Source organism: Puma concolor, chromosome C1 (genome assembly GCF_028749965.1).
Source record: "Puma concolor isolate L17-30 chromosome C1, mPumCon1.1.hap2, whole genome shotgun sequence".
Lineage (NCBI taxonomy): Eukaryota > Metazoa > Chordata > Mammalia > Carnivora > Felidae > Puma > Puma concolor.
In genome coordinates this window covers 47529848-47536500 of record NC_141674.1, presented here as the reverse complement: position 1 = coordinate 47536500, position 6653 = coordinate 47529848, and the positions used below count along the sequence as shown (strand labels likewise).

At 50.1% G+C, this 6653-nt stretch overlaps 1 protein-coding gene across 13 annotated transcripts in view; it reads left to right on the top strand.

The window, feature by feature from the left end:
* The first annotated feature begins 2594 nt into the window (after positions 1–2594).
* The window catches only part of DAB1 (DAB adaptor protein 1), a 1146801-nt gene continuing 1142742 nt past the window's right edge, over positions 2595–6653 (top strand). For 6 of the 13 annotated variants that reach the window (XM_086717103.1, XM_086717107.1, XM_086717108.1 and 3 more), the window contains exon 1: positions 2595–2840. The gene's annotated coding sequence lies outside the window, so the exon portion shown is untranslated. The remainder of the gene's footprint in view (positions 2841–6653) is intronic. The other 7 variants (XM_086717112.1, XM_086717113.1, XM_086717111.1 and 4 more) reach the window with 3 other exon arrangements.

Genomic DNA, 6653 nt, shown 5'->3' with positions numbered 1-6653 from the left:
CCTTGGTCTCCAACCTGAAATAGAGAGTATGTCCGTTTCTAGGGCCACTTAACATTTGAAATCCGTGTTTGGACTTAAGTATCCTAGTCCCTAAAGAAAACTGTCCTGGAGAACGATGAGGAGTACAATACATTGAGCTGGGTGCAAGGGAATGAGTTGACTTATCTCTGAGACCTACAGTTCTGGGTCTCAGTTGGGTAAATGCTTGAGAGTATTAGAAGCTAGGCAACATTGTTAGGTTGTGGCCACTTGAAGCATTTAGGCATGGAGAGGGAGAAAGTCAAGAGCACCTGGGGCCAAGTGCCAGCTCTGTCACCACCTAGCTGGGGCTCACCTCCTTCGTCTGTCAAAAGGGGAATACCAAAACGTTCCTGTTCCTTTCTATGTGGTATTGATGGAGAAAAGGATTCTGAAGGCCTCTGGAATCTATTAGAATGCATGGATGCAAGAGAATTTTCATGTGTCTCAGCTGAGAACCTTTCCTCCTGTTGCTAAGAGAGAAAGGACTGTTTTCCTTTCCTACCATCTCTTGCTCGACACCCCAGCCCAGCCCAGCGCCCCCCTTTTCCCCTTTCTATTTTTATATCTCAAGTGCTTCATATGATGATGTCCTGCATGTTTAAAACTAGATGAGGGTGTCAGGCAGGGAAACAAAAATCAAAAGGACCTAAACAAAATGAAAATTGGTTTCCTGCTTGCAAAGGTGATGGATGATGGGTGCAGGGGCCGGTGTTACCAATGCTAGCCTTTCTGCAGGTGTTGAGGGGAACTCTTTCTAGACCCAGCAGGTTACCACTGCAGGCCCTGGGCAGGACAGTTCCAGGATAGGGATGGCTAACCTTCCTTTACCCCAGATGGAGCAGAGGTATTGTAGGAGCACTCTGGAGGCCCCTGGAAGAGCCCTCTGGAGGTTCTAGAAATGATGGATATAGTGAAGATGAAATTAACACTTATGTAACACCTTAGGTGCCTTTGTCCTCTCATTTAATACTCACAATAATTTAATAAGAATATATATTATTATTTACATTTTCCAGTTGAGGAAAAGGATACTCCGAGTGGTGGGAGAAATTCACATTCAAGCTCCCAGGGTACCTGCCAAGGGGCCCTTCCCCCTACCAGACCTAGTGGAAGAGGAGAGGGCACTGTGGTTGTACTGGCCAAGGAACGGAAGGGGACTTTTATTCACCACTGTAGGAGCCTCTAATTGGTTCACCTGCTTCCACTCATGTCCCTTCCAGTCCATTGTCTGCATAACAGCCCAGGTGAGCCTTTACAAATGCAAGTGGTACTATCTCTAATCCCAGAACAATCACCTCCCTCTGAACTCCAAACTTCTGAGTCTAATCACCTTACTAAATTCCTCCCATAAGACCAGCCTCTTTCTCTACCTCCCCACCTTATCTGATACCACTAATCACCACTCTTGCTATATTCCAGCCACAGTTGGTTTCCTTCTGCTGCTCAAATGTATTCAATTCACTCCTGCCTCAGGGCCTTTGCACTTGCTCTTCTCTCTGTCTTTAATGTTTTCCCCTTCAGATCTTTTATGCCTGGCCCCTTATCATATAGGTCTCAGGTCAGTTGCCATCTTTCAGACAGTCCTTTCCTAACTGCCAACCTGATGTCTTATCCTGTTCATTTCCTATCACATGCCACCATCTGACAGTAAATTATTGCCATTTATAGTGTCATAGTCGTTATTACTATCTGCTGGTGTCTTGTTAATTTACTGGTTTATTTACTGTGTCCCTGTACTAGAGAGAAAGTGTCAAGAGAGTAAGGATCACTTGCCTATCTTGTTGAAAGTCCTACCCCGACTCCACAAAATAGAGATTGGCACTTAATAAGTAAGCACACAATAAATACTTTTGAATGGGTGAATCGTGACTGATACATGATCATCCCAGGAAAGGTGGATCTGCACTGGATGAAGGAAGAACCCCATCACTCAATGTATGTTAAGCTCCGTGCTTATCTCATTCGATCCTCACAACAATCCTGAGACAGCTCATCTGATTCCCATTTTGCAGATGAAGAAATGGAGGCTCCATCATTTAGCAGTTTGCTGATGGTCGCACAACTGAGACTGGAACCCTTGTCTGCCTGCTCCCGAGCCCACACCCTGGATCTTGGGGAGAGCAGAAGGGTGTCTCTGGGACACGGAGAGCGTGTGTCTGTTGCTGCAAAGCCTCGTGTGTGTGTGTGAAGACTAACGCGAGAAGGAGGCCATGTAGAGGCACGTGCTGGCCAAGACTCCAGCGGCAGCAAGGAGGGCTCCCCCAAAGAGATCGTCATTGCCTGGCCTGAAGTCCAGGCCTCCCTGGGGAAGAGCCATTCCCAGAACGTCTGCAAGTCGTAGGCTTTCCTGTGATCGGAGAGGGGAGGGAGTCTGCCAGTGGGTACTGAGGACCTTCTCCCTCACGGCGCTCACACCCTGGCCGGGTCGGCTTTGCCACTGCTGCGGGCTCCTGCATTCTGCGCTAGGTGGCGAAATGCTGTGGGGCTCCCCTATTCGGGGGAATGCGGTAGTGATGTATAAGGTATGAAAGATGTGGCCTGCAGAGAGCCAGCACTATCTCTACTGCTGCTGCTGCTGCTGCTGCTGCCGCCGCCGCTGCTGCTGCTGCCGCCGCCGCTACTGCTGCCGGCAGAGCTGCTGGGAGTGAGCTGAGCATCCCCCGTCCGGGATACCCAGCTCGGGCGGCAGCTCCCGCGCCCTGGCCCGACACGGACCTGCCAGCCCCAGGGAACAAAAGCGGAGCCCGGTCGCCCTCTCCTGCAGCCAGAGGATGAGTCGAGAGGGCTGAGCGGAGAGTGTGGTCCTCAGCGGCTGGAAGGTAGGAGAAGGTGTTGCGCTCGCCTGCCTCGGAGTGGGAGGCGCGGGGTGGGCGCGCCAGGGTGGGGATGGCCGGGGGACCAGCCTGTCCCGCGGGTGCTACCGGACCCGGCGAGGTGGTCTTCCGGAACACCGCACCCGCACTGCCAGCCCACCGCGGGCAGGGCGCCGTGCTCCCCGCAGCCGCGAGGGAGCCCCCTGGGTGGGAATTGGAGGCAGCGAGGGAAAAGTCTGGAGCCCGACACCGGGCAGCGGCAGCGGCGGCTGCGGAGGGGCTGCCACGGCACTTGGAGGCGTGCGACTCGCTGCGAAAAGCGGGCGGGCGGCGGCTGCAGTGTGCGCAAAGTTTTGGGTGGCGCGCAAAGACGCAGGCGAGGGCCGCCGCGCAGAGCCGCGCAAGTTGTGGCCAGAACAGGAGGGCGACCCCCGGGGGCCCCCACGCGGACTCGCCGACACTGGGACAGGTGGCTTTCGCTCCCCCCACGCTAGCCTCGGCTGGGTTGACGCGCAGCCACTTAACCCTTCCCAGCCCGGGGGAAACAACTTCATCCTGTTGGAGGCGGCTGCACTCAGGCTGGCTGGGTAGCGTCGAGGTTCCCCGCTCTGTCCTTTTGTGGTCTCGCGCATTTCCCCCCTCATTCTGGGTTTTCTGCGATTTTCCGTCCACTACTGTGTCCAGAAACCAGGCAGGGTGGCTGCGGGTCTTTTCCCCAGTCTGTAATTTTACCCCTCGCGCCACCTGGACACATGTTTTCTCTCTCCCCCCTCAGTTTGGCTCTTTGATGCTGCCTTGAAAAATGAGATGATTAATCAATTAGGTTAGTGGCCAATTAGGCATAACCTTGTAGCAAAATAATTATGCCCGGCTCTCCGGGCTTTCACTGGAGATGAGATGGGAATCCAGCCCAGGTGGAGGGGCTGTTCCGAAAAGATATGGCTGATCAGGGAATTTCTGGGAATTTAAGATTAAAAAAATCCAAATGTGTGGTAGCGGCAGAGGTTGTGGGGGCTCAGTAGGGGTGTGTGTGCGTATAAATTCCCCCCCCCCCGCCCCTGAGGAAATTAACCCTTGGCTGCACAGTCTGGGTAGACTTTGCAGGCAGCGTGTTTCCAACGGCTCAGAAAAGGTGTGTCCCCTGCCTGCCAGCCCCATCCCCCTCGTCTCTGAGGGGCTCTCGCCTGTAAATCGCCTCACAGTGGCTTTTCTGCTGTTTGGGGAGGCTGAGTTCCGATGAATGCATTTTAGTTTCATGTCCGAGGAATCGCGTCGTTGCAGAAGGAGGTTCTTGTGCTGTGCCTTCCGAGGATGCACATTTCCCCTGCTCTTGTTAAATAAAGCGGTTATTAAATGGGTGCAAATGGGAGACAGTCTGTTTCCAGGGTTGGGAAGTTCTGCCGCTAAGCGGGGCTTCCTTTTTCTTTTTTTGGAATGACTGGCGGGGTTTGGCACTGCGGTATTACAATACAGCCATATTAAAAAGGTCTTCGGAGCTTAGAGCCCTCCACTACCGCAGCCCCATCTTCAACAGACTTCCTTTCTCAAATCCTTCTTGCCAGCAGCTTACAGGGGATTTCTAATGTGTGCCCCGTGCATTTTAATCCCTTTCTGTCTCTATTTTAAGCTTATTCTATCTGTTTATACATCTGGACCCTATATAGTGGATTTCTTTTCAGAAGGCAAACACCTAGAGCCGTTCTCAGGGCAGAGGGATTTTTTGCAACAGGTCCTAGGTCTGGGATTTCTAATAACGAGTCCCCCTGGCATTTGGTGAGCCGGGGCCCTAGTGTCTCTCCCAGTGATGTGACCACGTTGGACGAGGTGGTCTCTGACATCCCCTGCAGTGCTGACATTAGCTGGTTCTGAATTTTATGGCTTTGCTTCCTTTCTGAGTGGAGAAAGCTGGCTAGGGCTTATGAGCAAATAGGAATCGCCCAGCTGGAAGACTGCCTCATGATACTCGTGTTCAGGGACAACTGGGAGCCATAGGCTCCACCCGCCTTCCTCAAAACGAAGGGCCACCATTCGGCCCTCTCTCTTTTCCAAGATTTATTTTTTTCTTAAAGCTGGGCTCAGCCATTCACCTTACTGTGATCATATGTGTTGCTCAGATTCTTGTGCTTAGCAAAGGCATTCCTCCTCTTCTGAAATTGAAGCTTTTTCATTATTTTTTTATTTTCTATTTAAAAATGTTCATTTACTTATTTTGAGAGAGAGAGAACAAGCAGGGGAGGAGCAGAGAGAAAGGGAGAGAGAGAATCCCAAACAGGTTTCATGCTGTCCGTGCAGAGTCCGACAGGGGTCTTGAACCTACAAACCGTGAGATCATGACCTCATGCTGAAATCAAGAGTCAGATGCTTAACCAACTGAGCCACCCAGGTGCCTTGAAGCTTTTTAACATAGTGGGAAGGGATATGGGAGGAGAAGGAAGGGAGAGAGGAAAGAGGGATACAGAGACAGTTTAAGGCTTCGAACACAGGCAGGCAGTGGGAAAGAGGTAGGAAATACAGAGAATGGAGGAAGAAGAGGAGGCAGAAACACAGGCAGGGGAGGAAATACAGAGAGGAGGAATTCTAGTTCAGAGGAGAGAGAAATGCCCACATAAACCAGTCTTGTTTCATTACATGGCTTGAAAAAATATAGAGGAAAACCCTGAAATGCAAGAGAGTCATTCCAGATAGACTCGCTTGGAACTCAGCTTTGACGTAAGCAGATAATTACTTATGACGTAAACATTGCACCACAGAGAGGCATTAACTCTTAGTTCTTGTTTCTTCCCGGACGGGGGGCTGCATTTGTAGGTGCAGGGTGGGAGCTGGCCAGGGATTTGTCTGCTTAGCAGATGTACTTTGTGTAGCCCCCATAGCATACTGTTATTTGGGTCAGATTGGGGTACTTCGTTTGGACAGGCTGGGTGTCCAAACAACTTTGGAGGGGAGGTATTCCTTTGTTTTTAAATCTGTCCTTCATAGAATGGACAACTTTTTAAAAAGTGTATTTTTCATTTATTTAAAGTTGGAAGAAAAAAGATAGTAAACACTTTTTTTTTTACCTGCCATCTAAAACTAAGAGTGATAGGAAAATACTTCCAATTAATTTTCTCTTCTCCAGCCTCCTTGTCCCCAGTCCACACCATCCTCAGAGCCTCTGACTCATCTCCTGGCCTCCAGTATGGGCCCTCCCCAAAGTTATGACTTGATCTTTCTAAAACATAGCTTTGATCATGTTATTCCCCAGATCAAAAAACATAAAAGTTTCCATGTTGCCTAAAGCATATTATTCAAATATCTGACCATAGACTTCAGAGCCTTTCATAACCTGGCTTTCTGGTTTTCTTCTACACACATACACACACACACACACACACACACACACACACACACACAAATACACACACAAATACACACCCTAACACACAACATCACACACATACACATACTCTCTCACACATGCACCCTTATACAACCTCACACATATACACACACCCTCTCACACACACACCTTTATAGAGCATCACACACATATACATTCCCTCTCTCACACACTCTTATACAGCATTACACACACACATACACCCACCCTCTCTCTCTCACACACACACACACACCCGTATACAGCATCACACATATATACACAGCCTCTCTCTCACACACACATACACCCTCATACATGACACACTCACACACCCTCTCACACACACCCTTACACAGCATCACACACATATACACACCCAGTCTCTCACACACACACCCTTATACAACATCACACATACACACACCCTCTCACACATACACTCCTATACAACATCACACATA